Here is a 21,869-nt window from a genome sequence, read left to right on the forward strand (position 1 = left end):
AGGATCACGCATATGACGTGCAGAACAGAGTACGCTTCAATAAAGAACGAGTTCAAAAGAAGCATCTATCATCATCAGCCCTGGCTCATACCCCTGTAAGGCAGAGACCACGTACAAGCGCTCGGCAAAGTGATAGATAGATAGATAAACTTTATAAAAAGAATAATCAGAAAACCGCTAATGGTCGGGGCCCTTAGTCCAGGGCTCCGCTGGCTCTTGCCATCTTCTCCGCTCTCTTTATCAGCTTGAGCTGGTCGTCGAGGGCCGAGCTGGACAGCAGTGCCTCCCATTGCTCCCTCGTGGTGTTCGTGTCTAGGTGTTCTATGTTTTGTAGTGTGCACTCCCACGTAATGTGGTATAGGGTTGGCGTGGCCCCACACCATGGGCATTCGTCTGTGTAGGCTGTGGGGTGTATCCGATGTAATATGTGTAGGTTCGTGTAAGTGCCTGTCTGGAGCCTACGCCAGGCAGCGGCATCTTCTGTCTTTAGATTTCGATGGGGTGGTGGATATCGCAAGCGACGCCCTCTGTGGTAGTTAACGATGGCTGAATACTCGAAGTCGACAGGGTCCGGGTCTTCTGCAGCCGGCGTGATGAGTGCTCGGTTATGTACGAATCCTCGAGCTGCTCTGTCGGCCTGCAGGTTGCCCGTGATGCCAGTGTGGCCCGGTATCCAGATGATGGTTTGGGTGGTGAAGTCCTCAGGGTCCTCCTTAAGTATTCGTGCTAGGATTTGTGCTGCAGGTCTTCCAATTCTTCCCTGTAGGAAGTTGCGGCAGGCCTGCTGGGAATCCGTAAGGATCGTCAGTGGTTGGTTTGCGCGTAGGCCCTCGCGGATGGCTAACGCGATGGCCATCTCTTCGGCTTCCGTGATCGTGCAGGGGCGGGTCGATGCAGCGGAGGTAACGTTGCCTCGGTGGTCGCATGCCACTGCCACTGCGCCCTTGTTGTTCGTCCCATACATGGCGGCGTCCGTAAAACGGGCCGTGGTATTGAACCTGAACGCTTTCTCCATGTACTGGGCCCTTGCTCTCCTCCTGCCGGAGTGTAGGTTAGGGTCCATGTTGCGTGGTATCGGGGCAACGTGAAACCTGTCCTGGACGTGACGAGGTATTAAGCAGGTTTCTTGGGTTCGTGTTGTTATTGCTGGGAACCCCAAGGTTTGTAGGACCTGCCGGCCCGTGTGAGTCCGCGCTAGTCTCTGTTGTTGCGAGACGTAATGGGCTTCTGTCAGTTCGCTGAGGGTGTTGTGCAACCCTAGCGCCAATAATTTTTCAGTCGATGTACTCATCGGCAGGCGGAGAGCGGTCTTGAATGCCATCCTCAAAAGTGTGTCGGCCTGCTTCGTCTCGGACTGTGTGAGGTGGTAGTAAGGCAGGCTGTATGTCATTCTGCTCACCACCAGACTACTGACCAGTCGGAGGGTGTCCCTTTCCTTCATTCCTCTGTTCTTGGATGTTACGCGGGAGATCATGCGTGATATCGCCTTTACACTGGTTTTGAGGAGTGTAAGGGTGTGTGTAGCGCGCTGGTTGGACTGCAACCACATGCCCAGCACCCTCAGCAATGGCTTCTCTGGTATGGGGCCCCCGTTTAGGCGTACCTCGAGTCTTCTTGTTGGGTCTGTGGGGACTGCGTGGTTACCCCGGCCTCGCCAGACTCGTAGGAGCTCAGATTTTTCGGGCGAGCATTGTAGTCCCCGCTGGCTGACGTATTCTTGGATTAGATTTGCTGCAGTTTGCAGGCGTTCTTCTTTTTCAGCGAGGGACCCTGTTGTGGTCCAGAGTGTTATATCGTCTGCGTAGATTGCGTGCCGCAGACCCGCTACGTCCTGCAGTTTGCTTGCGAGGCCGATCATGGCGACGTTGAACAGCGTGGGAGAGATGACAGCACCTTGTGGTGTTCCCTTGTTGGGAGGGTGGTACACTGGGGTCTGGATCTCTCCCATCTTCAGCTCCGCCGTGCGGTGGCTCAGGAAGCTCTGAACATACTTGTACGTTCGCACGCCGCAGTTGGTGTTGGCCAGCCCTTCTAGGATTCCTTGGTGGCTGACGTTGTCGAAAGCCCCTTTGATGTCGATTGCTAGGAGGACGTGTTCGCCGCAGCGGGAAACGTTGCTGAGGACTTCTTCCTTGATTTGGAGTAGCACATCTTGTGTGGACAGGCCTGCGCGGAAACCGAACATGGTGTCCGGCAGGTGTTTGTTATCTTCCAAGTGTCTCTGTAGTCTCGTGTTTATAATTTTTTCGTACACCTTGCCGAGGCAGGAGGTGAGCGATATGGGTCTGAGGTTTTCAATTGCCAATTTCTTGCCCGGTTTGGGGATCATAATTATTCGTGCGTGTTTCCACATCGGCAAAGTGAAGCAACCAGCGCATACATACATTGAAATCACCCATACAACACATAGAACAGTGTACGTTTCGATAAAGAAGAAGCTCAAAACAAGCATCCGAATCATCAACAAAGCACTGCATACCCACCCTCAGCAATTGTAGTGATGGTTTTGCAATAGCTTCGCTGGACATCCACTTTCGCAGAGCCGAGATGGCGAGTGATTTTTTTTTTTTTGTAGATCGGGCAACTTAATTCACTACTGTGCGCCGAGTTAAAACTACTCGATATTTATTACGGGGCTAAGGCCTACCTGACGCAAATTATTACACGGCTGTGAAACAGTCAAGCTGCTCTAAAACAGCTTCTTTTTTACTGTCATTGTTTTTGTACAGGATCTCAACATAATGAAAATAAACCTTGATTCGATTTGATTTGATAATAAGTACGCGTGTTGTCGCGGATATACCACCGTGCGGTTAGCATCAAAGGCATCACTTGGTATACGAGGACAAATGTACGGACTAGTGATTTCCTAGGGCCCTGAGAGAAAAGCGGGGACACAATTCAAGCCACGAATGACCTGCTTTACTTACACCAGTCAGGTCTTATAGAGACACTTTTAACTTCTGTTAGACACTCGGGTTTGATTTGCTTACATATTTCTAGTCTTATTAAAATTTCTTTATGTTTTCCTTTTCATGCCATTCCAAACACCTCATCTTAAGTAGCAAGCCTGCATGTAGCAGGGCTGATATCTTCAGCGTCCATTAAATTTCTCCCTCTCTCCCCCCATACACAACTGTCGGGCATATAACGACGCGACGCCTGTGACAATGCGCGAATACAGAGGCATTATAGACGTCGATGCTGGTGGCTCCTATAAACGAAAGCGAGTTGCGGGCGGAATGCCGTGGTCGGCACGGGTCGAACGCAGCTTGCTTCGGCGTGGTGTTCCTGGAAACGCGCCCTCGAACTCGCGTAGCAGTGTTGGCCGGAACGTATCCGTCAGCGCCTCGCACATCCGCGCGGCGGGCGCGAACCACTGCGGTGGACAAGGGCACCGATCGTTTACTCAGCGAACGGCGGGGCCCCGATTTATGACTTGGAGTGCGCGCCACGGACTGCGACTCTGCTGAGCGCCACGGCCCGACGACTACGGTGGTCCTACATCACGACGGCTGGAGGCGTTCCTGTAGCGTGACTTGACCGTGGTGCCATGACTCTTACTTGAGGCAGCCGTGAATGAACTCGAGAAGACCCCGTGCAGCGGGGGCTTTAATCAGACCTTAAGGGAGCGTCTGGAGAGACGGATTTCAGAATGCGCCGAGTGTGCATCGTGCAATAAGCGAAACGCATTTACTCCAGTCTGAGTTTCCTCTCATCAGCAACGCATGCAAGAGCCGGCTTTCTCAGTAGCGGTCAGCAAGGGAGAAAGGGGCTCGCGAACATCACTTAACAAACTAGTCCAATGAGTTACCCCCACGTCAGGAAACGCACTGACGTAAAGGTAACGAAATGATGAAGCAATCGGATTCAAATTGCTGTCATATTCAGCCAAAATTCCTCGGTCGCAAATCAATCGGGATATCATTTCTACTAAAGCGTGCGTCGTTGTTTAAGCTATACTTATGTGCTTACGCCACAGAGTCAACAAAAGGAGAGAGAAAGAAAAAAAGAAAGTCGCGGGCCTGCGCGGCACACGGGGCACAGTCATAGCGCATGCTGGAAGAGCGGCTCCATAGTAGCTGCATTTTCAGCAGCACGCACTAGAGGGTCTTCGCGGCGAAGTCTCTTTGCGTCGGTTTCACGAGAACAAACTGAACTGTCCGCCCGCCGTCGACGGCGAGCTGCGGCTTGTGCTGGTCTCAGCACAGCGGCCTGCTGAGCCCGAGGTTGCCTGGTTGCAGCCGCGCGGTTAGCTATATATACGATTCGCTTCTTCAAGAGCGGTTCGTGCCTTGCGAGGAGGCGCCATAGGTGTAAACACAGGTATCGAGACTACGCGGCTCACAAGTCACATCTCGTGACACGTGGCACGATACGATGCAACTGCTACATGTCGGGACGCCTGGCGTAATACAACGCCACTGCAATGCAAAGTTTGCACGTATGGTCGACGCTACGTGGCGCGCATCTTACATCGCGTGACAAGTGGCACAATACGATGCTGCTGCTGGCGGTGATGATGATTTATTGGCATCCCTCTTGAAACGGGGCAGTGACAAATAGTCACCTATAGCCTGCTGGACTCAATCATCTATGCTATACATGTTTTTAATTCTAGCATTTTTGTATACACCTCCTTAACTCCTTTTTCTTCCGCAAAACTCACCTATCCACCTTGTCCCGCTGCCTATGCAATTGCCACATGGCGTGCCCGCTGGTACAATATTATGCGACTGCACTGCAAAATGTGCATGCATCAACGCTACGCGGCGTGCATCTCACATCGCTTGTCTCCTGCCACGCTAGGACGCGTGTATATGGCATGATTCCGCAGCGTGGCGCAATTAAAGAAAACATGCGCCACGCAAGCGCTTGCTAGCTGCTGCGCAAGCAAAGCTAGTTGTAGTTCTTGTTGATGAAGAAATTACGGCCACTGACCAAGTCAAGGTGAAAAAACACACAGAGACGTTTCGGGACCCGTACGGGTTCCTTGATCACACTAAAAGCGGGCAAAAGCCGCAAGTCGTTTTTATGGCAAAATGTGACGTAGGGAACGGGTGTAGTTAGCAGGAAGATTCCCATCAGTCCTGTTGATATTGTTGTCAGTAGTTTGAATGAATAAAGATTCTAACAAGAGTCGCGTCATCGAATTCTTTTCCTTAGCTATTATGACAGCGTTTTCCCAATCGATGCGGTGACTGCGATTATCGGCGTGTTCAGCAAGGGCGTTCGGTACTTTTTTCTTGTTGGAGACGTCCCTTTGGTGCTCTTTTAATCTTCTCGTGAACTTGCCCGTTTCACCGATGTAGCTGCAACTGCAGTCTGCGCATGGTATCTTGTATATGACACCGGGATAATTCTTGCTTTCAAGCTGATCCTTTACGTTAACAAGCTGATTTCTCAGCTTGTTGGATGGCATGTGGGCTATTCTGAGATCGTATCTTGAGAATACGCGGTTAAGAGCTTCGCTGACGCCAGGAACATATGGGACGCCAGCGCGTTTCATGAGCGACTTGCCTTGAGACGGCTTTGGATGGAGGACCTGGGCTTCCATTTTGTCAATAAACTTCTTGGGGTACCCGTTCCTGGATAATTCGTGACGAATTTTCTTCAGTTCATTCTGCATTTCATGTTCACTTGAGCAGATGCGTGTGGCCCGCGTCACGAGAGATGAGACAACGGATTGCTTATGGCAAGCCGGGTGGCATGAATTGAAGTTTAAGTACTGGCCGGTATGAGTCGCCTTCCTGTGCACCGCAAATGAGAGCCTCGTTCCACTTCGCCGCACGAGGACGTCAAGGAAGGGGAGGCTGTTGTCGCACTCGTATTCTGTGGTAAATTGTATGGCTGTGTCTGCCGAGTTGAGAAGACGTAGGAGGCGTGAAGCGTCCGGCTTTCGCACAATGCAAAAACAGTCGTCTACGTAGCGGACGAAAACCTTGGGCGCGGGAGCGAAGTCAGTGAGGGCCTTCTGTTCAATGACTTCCATGACCAAGTTAGCGGTAGTAACGGAAATGGAAGCACCCATAGCAGTTCCGTTGATCTGCCTGTAAAACTGTTTGTTGTAAGTGAAGTAGGTGTTGCTCAAACAGAAGTCTAAAAGCTCGCAAATGTCTTCTACTTCCAAAGGGGTGCGCTCAGCGAGCGTGTCGTCCGCCAGCAGGACATCTCTGCACGTAGCTACGGCCAGGTCAACAGGCACTGAAGTGAAGAGCGACTTCACGTCAAATGACACCATAGTGTCGTCTTCATCCAGGGAGACGTCGCGCACTTTCTCCACGAAGGCTGAAGAATTTGAAATGTGCGTCGCTGTCTTGCCGGTGAGCGGGCCCAGCACTTGGTGTAGGTAACCTGATAACCGGTGCAGCGGTGACCTTGTAAAGTCTACAATAGGCCGTAGTGGAACGCCTGGCTTGTGAACTTTCGGTAGTCCGTATATTGCAGGTGCGGACCCGTTAGTACACAAGAGGCGATGGTAGAGATGCTTTTGCTGCGGTGGAACAAATTTAAAAACCTTGGAGAGGAGCTTCTGCAGTTTTGTTTGCAGGTTGACCGTGGGGTCTTTCTGGATCGCGACGTACGTATCCTCGTCTGATAGCAAATCCTTCATTTTCTCATTGTAGTCACTTCTGTCGAGCAACACGATGGCATTTCCCTTATCTGCCGGAAGGATGGCAATGGAGTCATTGTTCCGGAGGCCCTTGACGGCTTGTTTTTCGGCAGGTGAAAATCGGGCTTGAGGGTTGCGCGTCCGCCACTTTGAAAGAACACCAATGGCGCGGGTGCGAGCTTCTTCTCTTACTTCGGAAGGAAGTTGAGAGACGGCGCGTTCCACGGCGCAGATTACTCTAGCTGGGTTGGGTGACGCGCCAGTGTTGAAGTTCAAGCCCTTGTGCAGCAGAGCGGCTTCAGATTCAGTAGGCTTGTAGGAGGATAAGTTGAGGATGACTTCCCTGGTTTGCGTGGGTTCCTTCGGCCTAAGAGCGTCAAGCTTACTTTCTTGCGACTTCCTGCACTGGCGGTCTCTTAATGTCGCCATGAAATTTGCATGAAGCTGTACGTCCGGGAAGTCCTGAAGAATGGTGTGTTCTAGCTGGCGCCTTGCGAAGAACGTTTCCGTTTCCAAATCCTTGATTTTCTGTCGGCATTCTTGAACCCTTGCTGCCAATAATTTCCTCTCGGCTTGTCGAATTATCTTGTGGCCCCACGCTGATGCAACCGGTGTCTTCAAGCGCAGACTTTTTGGGACAAGGCCCTCAACTTTGCACGTCTGGTTGAAGGACATGTGGCACTTGAAGGCGGCTATTCTGCACGTAAATGCGACAAACCGGCGAATTTTGGTTACGACGTCTTGCCCGTAGTTAGTTCTGTAGGAAATATAGTCAAGAGTTCGACGAAAGTTCGTCTGGTCAGGTAACATGATGATGAAGAAATTACGGCCACTGACCAAGTCAAGGTGAAAAAACACACAGAGACGTTTCGGGACCCGTACGGGTTCCTTGATCACACTAAAAGCGGGCAAAAGCCGCAAGTCGTTTTTATGGCAAAATGTGACGTAGGGAACGGGTGTAGTTAGCAGGAAGATTCCCATCAGTCCTGTTGATATTGTTGTCAGTAGTTTGAATGAATAAAGATTCTAACAAGAGTCGCGTCATCGAATTCTTTTCCTTAGCTATTATGACAGCGTTTTCCCAATCGATGCGGTGACTGCGATTATCGGCGTGTTCAGCAAGGGCGTTCGATACTTTTTTCTTGTTGGAGACGTCCCTTTGGTGCTCTTTTAATCTTCTCGTGAACTTGCCCGTTTCACCGATGTAGCTGCAACTGCAGTCTGCGCATGGTATCTTGTATATGACACCGGGATAATTCTTGCTTTCAAGCTGATCCTTTACGTTAACAAGCTGATTTCTCAGCTTGTTGGATGGCATGTGGGCTATTCTGAGATCGTATCTTGAGAATACGCGGTTAAGAGCTTCGCTGACGCCAGGAACATATGGGACGCCAGCGCGTTTCATGAGCGACTTGCCTTGAGACGGCTTTGGATGGAGGACCTGGGCTTCCATTTTGTCAATAAACTTCTTGGGGTACCCGTTCCTGGATAATTCGTGACGAATTTTCTTCAGTTCATTCTGCATTTCATGTTCACTTGAGCAGATGCGTGTGGCCCGCGTCACGAGAGATGAGACAACGGATTGCTTATGGCAAGCCGGGTGGCATGAATTGAAGTTTAAGTACTGGCCGGTATGAGTCGCCTTCCTGTGCACCGCAAATGAGAGCCTCGTTCCACTTCGCCGCACGAGGACGTCAAGGAAGGGGAGGCTGTTGTCGCACTCGTATTCTGTGGTAAATTGTATGGCTGTGTCTGCCGAGTTGAGAAGACGTAGGAGGCGTGAAGCGTCCGGCTTTCGCACAATGCAAAAACAGTCGTCTACGTAGCGGACGAAAACCTTGGGCGCGGGAGCGAAGTCAGTGAGGGCCTTCTGTTCAATGACTTCCATGACCAAGTTAGCGGTAGTAACGGAAATGGAAGCACCCATAGCAGTTCCGTTGATCTGCCTGTAAAACTTTCCTGGATAATTCTGGATATTTCCTGGATAAACGTTCCTGGATAATTCGGGTACCCCAAGAAGTTTATTGACAAAATGGAAGCCCAGGTCCTCCATCCAAAGCCGTCTCAAGGCAAGTCGCTCATGAAACGCGCTGGCGTCCCATATGTTCCTGGCGTCAGCGAAGCTCTGAACCGCGTATTCTCAAGATACGATCTCAGAATAGCCCACATGCCATCCAACAAGCTGAGAAATCAGCTTGTTAACGTAAAGGATCAGCTTGAAAGCAAGAATTATCCCGGTGTCATATACAAGATACCATGCGCAGACTGCAGTTGCAGCTACATCGGTGAAACGGGCAAGTTCACGAGAAGATTAAAAGAGCACCAAAGGGACGTCTCCAACAAGAAAAAAGTATCGAACGCCCTTGCTGAACACGCCGATAATCGCAGTCACCGCATCGATTGGGAAAACGCTGTCATAATAGCTAAGGAAAAGAATTCGATGACGCGACTCTTGTTAGAATCTTTATTCATTCAAACTACTGACAACAATATCAACAGGACTGATGGGAATCTTCCTGCTAACTACACCCGTTCCCTACGTCACATTTTGCCATAAAAACGACTTGCGGCTTTTGCCCGCTTTTAGTGTGATCAAGGAACCCGTACGGGTCCCGAAACGTCTCTGTGTGTTTTTTCACCTTGACTTGGTCAGTGGCCGTAATTTCTTCATCATCATGTTACCTGACCAGACGAACTTTCGTCGAACTCTTGACTATATTTCCTACAGAACTAACTACGGGCAAGACGTCGTAACCAAAATTCGCCGGTTTGTCGCATTTACGTGCAGAATAGCCGCCTTCAAGTGCCACATGTCCTTCAACCAGACGTGCAAAGTTGAGGGCCTTGTCCCAAAAAGTCTGCGCTTGAAGACACCGGTTGCATCAGCGTGGGGCCACAAGATAATTCGACAAGCCGAGAGGAAATTATTGGCAGCAAGGGTTCAAGAATGCCGACAGAAAATCAAGGATTTGGAAACGGAAACGTTCTTCGCAAGGCGCCAGCTAGAACACACCATTCTTCAGGACTTCCCGGACGTACAGCTTCATGCAAATTTCATGGCGACATTAAGAGACCGCCAGTGCAGGAAGTCGCAAGAAAGTAAGCTTGACGCTCTTAGGCCGAAGGAACCCACGCAAACCAGGGAAGTCATCCTCAACTTATCCTCCTACAAGCCTACTGAATCTGAAGCCGCTCTGCTGCACAAGGGCTTGAACTTCAACACTGGCGCGTCACCCAACCCAGCTAGAGTAATCTGCGCCGTGGAACGCGCCGTCTCTCAACTTCCTTCCGAAGTAAGAGAAGAAGCTCGCACCCGCGCCATTGGTGTTCTTTCAAAGTGGCGGACGCGCAACCCTCAAGCCCGATTTTCACCTGCCGAAAAACAAGCCGTCAAGGGCCTCCGGAACAATGACTCCATTGCCATCCTTCCGGCAGATAAGGGAAATGCCATCGTGTTGCTCGACAGAAGTGACTACAATGAGAAAATGAAGGATTTGCTATCAGACGAGGATACGTACGTCGCGATCCAGAAAGACCCCACGGTCAACCTGCAAACAAAACTGCAGAAGCTCCTCTCCAAGGTTTTTAAATTTGTTCCACCGCAGCAAAAGCATCTCTACCATCGCCTCTTGTGTACTAACGGGTCCGCACCTGCAATATACGGACTACCGAAAGTTCACAAGCCAGGCGTTCCACTACGGCCTATTGTAGACTTTACAAGGTCACCGCTGCACCGGTTATCAGGTTACCTACACCAAGTGCTGGGCCCGCTCACCGGCAAGACAGCGACGCACATTTCAAATTCTTCAGCCTTCGTGGAGAAAGTGCGCGACGTCTCCCTGGATGAAGACGACACTATGGTGTCATTTGACGTGAAGTCGCTCTTCACTTCAGTGCCTGTTGACCTGGCCGTAGCTACGTGCAGAGATGTCCTGCTGGCGGACGACACGCTCGCTGAGCGCACCCCTTTGGAAGTAGAAGACATTTGCGAGCTTTTAGACTTCTGTTTGAGCAACACCTACTTCACTTACAACAAACAGTTTTACAGGCAGATCAACGGAACTGCTATGGGTGCTTCCATTTCCGTTACTACCGCTAACTTGGTCATGGAAGTCATTGAACAGAAGGCCCTCACTGACTTCGCTCCCGCGCCCAAGGTTTTCGTCCGCTACGTAGACGACTGTTTTTGCATTGTGCGAAAGCCGGACGCTTCACGCCTCCTACGTCTTCTCAACTCGGCAGACACAGCCATACAATTTACCACAGAATACGAGTGCGACAACAGCCTCCCCTTCCTTGACGTCCTCGTGCGGCGAAGTGGAACGAGGCTCTCATTTGCGGTGCACAGGAAGGCGACTCATACCGGCCAGTACTTAAACTTCAATTCATGCCACCCGGCTTGCCATAAGCAATCCGTTGTCTCATCTCTCGTGACGCGGGCCACACGCATCTGCTCAAGTGAACATGAAATGCAGAATGAACTGAAGAAAATTCGTCACGAATTATCCAGGAACGGGTACCCCAAGAAGTTTATTGACAAAATGGAAGCCCAGGTCCTCCATCCAAAGCCGTCTCAAGGCAAGTCGCTCATGAAACGCGCTGGCGTCCCATATGTTCCTGGCGTCAGCGAAGCTCTTAACCGCGTATTGTCAAGATACGATCTCAGAATAGCCCACATGCCATCCAACAAGCTGAGAAATCAGCTTGTTAACGTAAAGGATCAGCTTGAAAGCAAGAATTATCCCGGTGTCATATACAAGATACCATGCGCAGACTGCAGTTGCAGCTACATCGGTGAAACGGGCAAGTTCACGAGAAGAATAAAAGAGCACCAAAGGGACGTCTCCAACAAGAAAAAAGTATCGAACGCCCTTGCTGAACACGCCGATAATCGCAGTCACCGCATCGATTGGGAAAACGCTGTCATAATAGCTAAGGAAAAGAATTCGATGACGCGACTCTTGTTAGAATCTTTATTCATTCAAACTACTGACAACAATATCAACAGGACTGATGGGAATCTTCCTGCTAACTGCACCCGTTCCCTACGTCACATTTTGCCATAAAAACGACTTGCGGCTTTTGCCCGCTTTTAGTGTGATCAAGGAACCCGTGCGGGTCCCGAAACGTCTCTGTGTGTTTTTTCACCTTGACTTGGTCAGTGGCCGTAATTTCTTCATCATCATGTTACCTGACCAGACGAACTTTCGTCGAACTCTTGACTATATTGTAGTTCTTGTGTGGTGCATGGTGTGCTCAATGGGATTTATAGGTCCTTCCTAGGCCATGAATACGAGATGCGTCGGCTAGTGCTTGCACGTTTCTCGCGTATAGTGCGATTCTTGCATATACATGATGCAATAAATATTAAATACGAAAAAAGAAGAAAAAAAAAGAAAGCTTGCGTGGCGCAGTGGCAGAGTAGCTGACTGCCGTGCAGAGTGCCCTGATCCGATCCCGGCGGGAACATTTTTTTTCTCATTCCTGGGGATGCCTGTGACACAGAGAGAGAAACAACTTTATTTGCCACTGCAGGGTTGAAAGTTGCGGCACACCGGCAGCGGCGGATAACATTGTTAACCTAAATGGATATCGGAATGACCCCATTACAACTTACGCCGTGGGAAGCGCTGGTTGGCACTGTAAGCAGGTGATGCTGCAGAATGTGCGGCGTGACATTCAGCGTTGTGATTATTGCGCGGCCTTAACACCAACAGACGCCCAAATGTTCACATTAGATCGGGCACCAGGAACGGCTTCGGCACGCTTGGCACTTCCATAAACAAGCCTGCATGATTTAAAAAGCGAAAAAATCTTGAAGAGCGTTGTGCAGTTCTCCGTTTGTCTCAATCGGCGTGCAACGGACGGCGGTGCGCCAGGGAGCGCGCACAGTGCACGAAGACACAGTGCGCAGCCCTGCGGCCATTGTACTTCATTGACCTTGATCTCCCCTTGAAGCGTTAGCGCGCGGCAGCGGAATTGTGTAATACTTAATCTCAGGTGTAAGCGTAGTGCGCGTCCGATGTCTGTGACTTATGGTCGCCCGTAACTGTCTCCCTTTCAGTGTATCCAGGTAATGAAAGTTTTCGGAGGGACGCAGGTGGGAGGTCATAAGCGAAAGGTAGGGCGCGCGCGGCTTACGCGGTGCGGCGGCTAATTAAAGCCGAGGGAGGCGTCTAATTACCCCATCAGAATTGCGTTCTCCCGACCCCCTCCACACCGTACCACGCCTACTTCGCCCGTTTTCTTCTTCTTTCTATTCGTAGCTCACGTTGCGCCCTCACCTTGCGCGTACGAGAAAGAGGGCTCGCCAGAAACGGGATTCTCTGCGAGCTCGAACGTTTTGATCGTCCGGCCGGCGAAAGCATTCAGAGAATTATGGCTCGTGCTTGGCGTTCGAGCCACAGGCGAAGCGGGACTACACGCGTAATGTTCGCCCGGAATTCGTTCGAGCGCCGGTCTCCTTCTGCGCCTTCTGAAAGGCGGAGAAGAAACTTGATTGCCGTTGGCAAAATCGGTTGGCGTTCGTTGCACACGTGGGCTTTAACGGCGGCCAGAGTTTTGAACTTTTCCGCTGTAAATGACGACCTCTGGTAACCCCTTACCGCACCCAGAATGCGCCCTTTTTGTAAGCCGTGCGCAGTGACGACCGCCAAGCTGTACGACGGTGCGCTGGGACGACCTCGCACGGCGCGCGAACTGAAGCGGTAAAGGAAGAGTTTAACGGGCTATGCGGCTTGTGTGGGTGCGGCCAACGAAGAACCGCTTCGTGCCCGTAGATGAGTAATAGCAGAAAACCCATTAGCGCATTCTGCTTGCCGCAAAAACAAGACATGACTGAAGCATCACCATAGAAAGAGAGCTGCCATTTATATTTCACATAAAAATACAACAATTCTGCTTGTTTAACCTGCCATTGATCACAGTAACCCTATTATACACTGAGTTGCGTTAAGTCATGCGGAAGGCACTCTTTAAGATTGTGATTTAGGGAACAAAGGCGCTGGTTTGTAACATCTGCCGAACTCCATTGGGCCAACGTAAGCTCGCGTATAATAAAGCGCATGGAGCTTTCTAGCTGCATCTGTTTTGACGTCGGGGGGTAACTATCACTTGTCCTCTATGCCTTGGAGTAGCTCCTACTGCCTACTCCTATATAGCTCATAGGAATGGCCACGATAGCGCATCTTCCGTGCGATTGTCGTTGTTTCAATGCACAAACTAAAGTATTCAGCACCACGCTCAACAAGAATGCAACCGCCCCCTTACGGAAACGAGAATTCTTGGACCCTGGTCTCAATCGACGTCGTCTCGAACTGCTTTAAAAACTCTAGTAATTTTTAATTTCCTTTTATTTTTTTATTTTCTCGACATCTTTCCTGCCCTTACCCTGTCTCCCTGCGCAGAGTATAACCAACCGGACAATGTATCTTGTTAAACTCTCTACCTTTCACCTCTTTCTTTCTCTCTTTATTCGTTGAGTTGCGTGACAACATGGATTCAGTTGCTAGGCCAGAATATAGGGACAGTAGTTCTTGCGTTGTGCACGTTGCCATGAAGATGGCGTGCAGAGCCATTCGTGGCGGAATTAAAATTAGGATTTGGTCCCACAGTTTTCTTTTCTCGATGTGACGTTCTGCACGTCCAGCATTACATAGTCGGGGGCCTAAAAGAACGATCGTTCGAGGACAAAACGGGAGAATTTTTGAATTTATTTCGTGATAAGCACGTGACTTTCGCAGCACTAAGCTGACAGCGAACAATAAGTGATGACGAGAAAGAACAGGCGTAGAAAAAAAAAAGAAAGAACATACTTCTGTAACACACAAGACTGCCCAAGCAAATCAACTACAAAGCAGGCGTAGCGAGACTGCTCACTTTCGACACTTTTTTTTGTATACATTGATATTGTCCACAGTTCTTCAATATGCTTGTGACTAATGACTTGCGCTTCGTGCTTGAACTCTGCGCTGATGGAATGTATGCGCCTCGTGCAATGTTAACAGTGTACATAGTCCCCATTGCCATTTACGTGCATTGTATAAGGTGAGTATATTAAAGGTAATGATAGTCTGCATCTACGATAAAATTCGTGTATTTTATTCACAGGCTCACACGTTTTCCTTCTCTTTCTTTCTTTCTTTCTTTCTTTGCTCACTAACTCAAGCAGCATCAAAAGCTTTGGAGCCGCTGGCTCCATGCATAGACAAGTTCTCCATACGTAATAATGATTTCTCGCCCTGACTCTCTCTAGCGAAAACTTGGGTAAAATTTTGAAGTTTTCGCACATGCTACATCTGCACAGTATATCATAATCATACGGCAGATATTGTAGCCTGATTGCGCTTCGCCTCACGGCGGCTGAACACACACGTGCGCACGCGCGCAGACACATAAGCGCTGCTAAAATTCGCACCGCGCATCCTCCTCTGACCCCTGAAACTGACAAGAAACGTTATTTTTATTGGATTGATGTTCACTGTCCAATGCCGCATTGAGAACAATGATTCTCGCAGAAAACACTGAACATGCATCCATAGCCGAAAGTCGAGAGGTCACTGGGGCGCCTGTGGAGGGAGGTTGAACATTGTCACGACAAGGTATGCAAACAAACACAGCAACAATCGATGTAACGAAGATCAAATTCGAGTACGGCGTCCTTTGCCGTCTTTCTTTCTTGCACCGCGTATCTGAGCTCGTACTTCACTTCGCAGTAAGCGGGATGGGAACGCGAAAGCGCAAGAAGCGCGGTCAAAGGCATTCGTATATATGAAAGTGTGGCCCCAGAACCACAAGACCCGTCCCCTTTCTCAGCAAGCGTGAACGCAAATCGACAAAGCCCAAGTATAGTGACTATGCGCTTTGCGTACGTTATTCCTCTTTCTTGCGCATCATCTCTCTCTCTCTTCTCGAAGCGTCGGAGTCGCCGCGGCACACATATCACCTACGAGGTGGGCTGCCCCTAAACGAGGGCCTCCGGTCCCTGTGAGGAGAGACGGGGTGCCCCCAGCAAGATTGATCGGTGTCGCTTAATCTGCACCGGCGTGCTGTCCGCTTGTGTACACAGTGCGTCCTACGGGCAGCCAAGTCGTCACCGGTCGTTCTCGTGTTCTCGCCGGAGACAGACGACTGGCTGGCCCCCACCCCCCGCCGCACGTTGCGCAACCAGCACTGCTTGTGCGCACAGACGCTCGCAGGCACGCACAACAAGAGCGGGCGCCGTGCAGACCGGGATAGATTCCCCGGACCGATCTGCTTGGACGTGACGCATGGGACGCGCAGTCCGCGGCGCTTCTGTACGCAGGCAGCCTGCATCCGCGAGAGCCTCGTGGCGGTCCACATGTGGCTGCCCAGCCGAAGTCGAGCACCGCCGGCGATGCTCTGACCTTCGACTTTGCTCTTTTTTCTTTCTCTCTAGGAATGTTGGTCAGATCTATAGAAAGGTCAATATAAAACTGCAAACACGTATTTTTGACCAATAGACCACTTTACTTAAAGAGGAAGCATTATACCTCGGGAGCTTCAAATTAGGTACGTGAAAACAGAGCAATCGATTTGCTCTGCGTCGACAGCACCAAATTTCATGAGGTGGTCAAAGCTAACGCAGGTCCATCCACTGCGGCGTCTGTAACACAGTGGCGCCACTATACAGTGTCAGCTGTACCCGGTGCGGTGGCCCGCCATGTCTGCGCGGCTTGCCGAGTTAGTCCTGGGACGCCTTTGGGTTAAAATTTTTTCGTTGGCGTTGAGAGTAAAATGACGGCCCGCTACCGCAAATTTTTTTTCTAGAGTATTTTGTCATGTCCTATAACCCAGTAAGCGCACTGCGCTGTCGCAGTCTTTGTGCTCGTCTCTGTTGTGCTGAATTCAACACGCAAGACTCACATGCATCAACTCGCCCAATAACGTCAAGTCTTTCTCATTCCTTACCTCCAGCGCAGCAGTTTGGAGGAGCCGACATTAGGTCCGCTTCTCTTCCCCTCTCCCACGTCTGGTCTTCGGTTTATAGCGCCGTTACATTAAATTCTGGATTGTTAATATAATATTTCCTCCATGAATGCGTAAGTTTAACACGCTTTTATTGTGCCTTGCGGGCACGAAGCTTCGACAATAAATGCATGATATGGTACACGAAATATATGCCCCGGACTAAAATCACTTGTAGTGTGCCGCGTCAGCGTTTATCGTATTAACAGTCCTGCAAAACAAAGATTACCGCTCGACGATAATAAGCCCGTAAAGTTCCGATGGCGATGCCACCTGTGATTATCAGAAATGATGCTTTGCCAAGTATCATCATGGAACTGAGTTTGGCCATCGTCATATCTGTGTCACCTTTCTTGAAATATGCGTGTCAGCGTACGTTCGAATGATAATATTTTTCTAACCCCGATATTCTCGGCCTTCCCTCGTGCCGATGCGTTATTCACAGTGACGAATTAAGAGTGCCTGTATAGCGCCTTCGGTGACATGTGGGAGGTTAGCATCTCGCTTCTTCGCCTGCACCGAGGTATAAGCATGAGAGAATGTACCAGGGGGGGGGGGGGGGGGGGGGGCAAACCGCGGATAGCGTCGCTTAACAGGCAACTGGTGTTGAGAACAGTGACCGTGCATGTGTGTGTATTCTTTGGGAGTCGAAAGCTGTGGACCTGTTGCAGTTCTTACGGGCTTTGCAGAAATGTGGTTTAAGGGCGCGATAAATGGGTCCCGTCAGACTGTCCTGCTGGTTTTGGGGAAGAGAAACAACGTTAGATTTCGCGGATCTGATTGCGACGTGGCGCGGGATGCGGATGCCGGAACGTTTCCTTCTATTCGAACGCCTCTTGAAATAGCGGATAAGCGCTGCAGCACAACAGCAGACACAACAACGACAGCGCAGAATTCGTGAAGGTTTCCGGAATCTCTGGAAGCTTATCAATGTCATTATTACGTGAAGGATGGTTTATAACCGCGCTTATCCTGCATTATTCTATCACGCGTGCGAGTCCTCCTTTGTTTTTTACTCGTATAGGCTAGCCGGTTTTCGTTTCGAAGCGAAAATAAGTGCTTTGGGACGGATGTTTAATTTTTTATTTTTTTTTTGTTACCGCCGAGGAATCAAGCCAAAGTGATATGGGGGGTCATTCTTAACGTATGTGCGTCGTTTCCAAGAACCATGGATCTTCGACGCTGTTCATAATTTACCGGCTTTGTTTTGTCTACTTCGCAGTAAAATCCTCTTTCGCGAACACATGCAGTATGTGCACCCGATGTGTTCTTTCCATTCTTGCCTTCTCCCTCCCAAGGTTTTATTTCGCTAGTTCAAATTTTATTTCTTGATCAATCTAAACAAATGTACCGTTAATCTCAAGTCTACCTTTATTTTGCATTTGTTTTTGTGTGCTTGTATACCTGTCCACATGTGTTCACGGTCGAACTTAAAGCTTTCAAGATTAGAGTGACCAAGTTCTTATTCATTTACGCCTGTTGGTAAAAGTTTTTGAACAAAAACGTTAAATAAACGCCACGTAGGGCAAGTTTGCGCTCGCGTAGGTAGGAGTAAAGATCACGAGAATTTGCAAAGCGTGGACGGCCAATTACAATACAGCTTTTATATTCGAGAGCACAGCTTGTCCTAATTAAGCTTGTTAAAACTGTCGAGTTTAGACACGTGGGCATACTTTCAACGTTAGGCGTCGACTTCGCAGAAGTACTTCCTTTGGTGAGAGGACCTTCCGAAGGACACATCTTCCGTCAGCACAGAGTAACCAGCGAGGGCGCGAGGGTAGAATTCTATTCGAGTATTATTGAGTGCATAAGTATGTATAATAACATCGATCACACAGGCATACAGACATTTTAAACGTGTTTTCCCTTTCCCGACTTCGTTCTCTTGACGAAATCAAACGCCTCCTCACGTGTCCCTTTTGCGATCTTCGGCGTGAAGCCCCGCTTATTCGCACTTTCCAGCGCCTATAGGTGGCGCGGAGAACGTTGCAATATGGCGGGGATAGAGGTGATGGAGGCGATACGAAAGCGTGCGCATCTGCAGGAGCAGGCGGCTTACGGGCCTCTGGTATCTTTAAGCGCGATCCTTAACATTGCTAAGGAAACGCAGAGATGTGTTGTAGAGGGAGAGGCTACGTTTAACGCTGGCCATATAATATGGTGTGAAATACGAAAGACGACAAGCGCGGCTGTTCAGGTCGAGTAACTCTGCCTGCAGACAAGCGCCGTGAGAGGCCCGCCGCATACTATAAAAGTTCAAGTCTGGGTCGCTATAACGTAAAACTATTCCAAACTTTTCTATTCCAATTCTGCTATCAGCCCTCCGCGATTGGTCAAAAACTTTTTTCGACCACCCCCCATTTCACCTGTCTGTCACGCGACGTTACAAAAACCGCAATACCTCCCCATCTGATATGATGTGTGCGCACTGATTATGCATGATTTGACAGAAAAAAGAAAAGCAGTTATTTCTGATTCGACCCCTTTTCGCCATTAGCCCTCGGCTATTGGTAAAAAGTTTTCGGGCTGCACCCACTTCACCTGCCTGTCACGCGACGTCACAAAACCGCACGAACTCACCGCGTCAAAGTGACGTGTACGCGATAAAGATGCATTAATATGCCGAACAAAACTGAATTTTTTTCGGAATAGCCGCAGGCTGCCCCGTTCCGAAAGGAATAAAAGATAGCTGCCGCCGATCGCTGAGACGCTGGCTCCTCGCACCTGCCGGAGAGCATGGGTGTATTTGCGTATAATAAAACTTCTTGCGTGACCGTGTAACGTTTTTAAGCACTTTCGACACGTTCACTACCTCATTCTGCCAACTCTTCTTTGCTGAGGGTCAATTTTAGCGTCATTCTTAAGCTTCCGTTGCATGCCGCCGCGATTTTCGACCAGCCACCACAAGCTAAGTAAGGGAAAGCCGACCAATCGCAGAAGCCGGCACCACCCTCTTCATCCGGTTATCGGTTTTCAGTGCACTGGCTCTGCCGTAGTGAATCCCTCTCCACTTGAGCGTTCTCCTCGCCTCTTGTCAGCCAAATAGATACAACAAGCCGCTCAGTGTAGGCAATGTTATTCGTTTTTCAAGCAAACAAAAAGGACTTTCTATGAGCGAGGAGAGCCTTTGATTGGTCTGTTCAGACAACCCTATGGGTGACCGCCCGGTGCTTGCGTCGGTGGTTACGCAAATTTGACGTCAGGAAATTGGAATAGAAACATATTGGAATAGTTTTACGTTATAGGGCCCCTGCAGTGTAACCGGCGCCGTAAAGGTCACTATGTATCCTTACGTTTCGTAATCTATACGCGATGTACAAGAATTGACGCCAAGCAGTTAATCGGTAGCGCTCAGATGTAAACAAAGCGCAGTATGCGCTTTATGCCGCTGCATAAGGTAAACGTTGGGTGCATTCACGATGAGATAAATGGCTCGACGCACCGGCTTATATACGGAATGCTTGTTAATGATGCCAGATAATACGTAAACATTTCAGTAGTGCCGATTTACAATATATGAGTGACACTATGACGTGTACCAGCGCGCCCCGTTTTACAGTACGATTAATGTTTTCGCGTGCTGTAGAGAAGCTCGCATGCGCATTCTTCATCAATGACCGTTTCAGGTACGTAGTCCTGGCCCTTGTTTATTGCAACATTGTTATAGAAGAGATACTTTAAGACCAAACAAAACTACAAAATCAGAAACACGTGCGCTCGACCCCCGATCAGTACACACCTTTGAATACAGCAAAAGAAAAAAAAAATCAGCGAACTCCTTCTGCATAGACCGCCTGTTTCGTTCTCACACAAAACGACTACGAACAGTTGCGGAATAGGTTCTCTAGTTTGCAATGCTCGCGACGCAGCGTCAGGCACCGTCGCAGAGTATTTGCCGAAACAGCGCGAGTGCAGGCAGAAAACTTAATAAACGGTGACACTTGTGTACTTAAATTTACTTTGGGAATCTGTAGAGGGCCTTCTTCGGCCAACGCTAGGTCTCAGTTACACCATGGTCTCAGTCTTGCTTCGTGGGACCGCAGCGGGATCTTTTGCGAAGGCACAGCGTTTCTCTTCAGCCGCTTTCGTAAGAGCTCGCCACAAAAATAAAGTGAAATCATTGAGCAACAGTCAAGTACACTCACCAAGGTGGCCCCAAAATAAGTTTTTGTTGAAATTCTCGCTACATATGACTATTTCTTCGCTCACTTGCTTCCCGATGCGGAGCTTGATCACCCACAACTTCCTGTCTTTCTTTTTCTTTTGGAAAGTGGTGCTTTTCCTAATACTTTTCCCAATATTGCACGATTTGTGCATTGTGGCACACTGTACATGCGGTTGGTTTTCGCTCGTCGACAGTTTTTTTTTTCCATATCAAAGAGTACCAAAACGCCAACACAGCTGCAGAAACCGCGTGGGTGGGAAATCCATCACCCCCTCCCGGGTTCCGAAAAAATCCGCGCGGCGGCGTTAGCGTATCTGGAAAGCGCGATTTGTGCCGGCGCGAGATGACCGCCTTCATCCATCAGGAAAACACCCGATGTGGAAACGAGCTCATCCACGCCCAAACACCGATAATGGCGTTTCAAATGAGCTAACACACGACGTGCGAGCACAGAAACGCAAAAAAAAAAGAAAAAGCTGGAGTAACAGACAGCAAAGATGGCCTGCATTCGAGCTCGTGTCGTTACTTTGTATTTTCACATCGTCGGAACGGTCAGCTTTTTGGGGTTGCTTTCCTTGGAAAATCGGCGCGCCTCTGCGCGGCGCCGTCGAGGAACGAAAGGCACGGAGGAAGGAAAAGAAGCAGTGTGTCGGAACGGAACGGAAACAAAAACGAAAAACGAAACGATATTTTTGCCCGGAACGAAAACGTAACCGAAACGTTATTTGTTATTTTGTTTAGGAGTGAAACCGAAATATTTTAGGTCAGTTTTCTGTTCAGGGGGAAAGTCGGCAATCCGAAACAACCGACGTCAGGCAACGTCAGAATTATGAATTCCGATCAGAATTAGCGTGCATCCCAGGGGTCCGCATTTTTACTAGTCATTATTATTAGTGCGTGCGTGTGCGTGCGTGCGTTCATGTGCGCGTGTGTGTAAAATGTTTGTAAAAGTATAATACTTTTTTGTTGCTTGAACGTGTGAATATTTCACATATACAACGAAGGCTTCAGAATTGTTACGTAAAGCACTCTCTTTGTGGTGCTGCCGCAAACTTACGAGCAATTGTACAGACTTACGCCCACGTGAGAAAGAGAGTGAGTGTT

At 49.4% G+C, this 21,869-nt stretch overlaps 1 protein-coding gene across 10 annotated transcripts in view; it reads right to left on the reverse strand.

Annotated features, from left to right (window-relative positions):
- LOC135915296 (uncharacterized) overlaps positions 1 to 21,869 on the reverse strand; it is a 186,158-nt gene that overhangs the window by 21,146 nt on the left and 143,143 nt on the right. The window contains exons 8-9 of one of the 10 annotated variants that reach the window (XM_070539186.1): positions 12,231 to 12,401; positions 12,075 to 12,107 (exon numbers count right to left, since the gene is read on the reverse strand). The exons of the other annotated variants lie outside the window; for them this stretch is intronic. The gene's annotated coding sequence lies outside the window, so the exon portion shown is untranslated. Of the gene's footprint in view, positions 1 to 12,074; positions 12,108 to 12,230; positions 12,402 to 21,869 lie in introns of those variants that run through there. 10 annotated transcript variants of the gene reach the window in all.

This window comes from Dermacentor albipictus, chromosome 5 (assembly GCF_038994185.2).
Source record: "Dermacentor albipictus isolate Rhodes 1998 colony chromosome 5, USDA_Dalb.pri_finalv2, whole genome shotgun sequence".
NCBI classification, from domain to species: Eukaryota; Metazoa; Arthropoda; class Arachnida; order Ixodida; family Ixodidae; genus Dermacentor; species Dermacentor albipictus.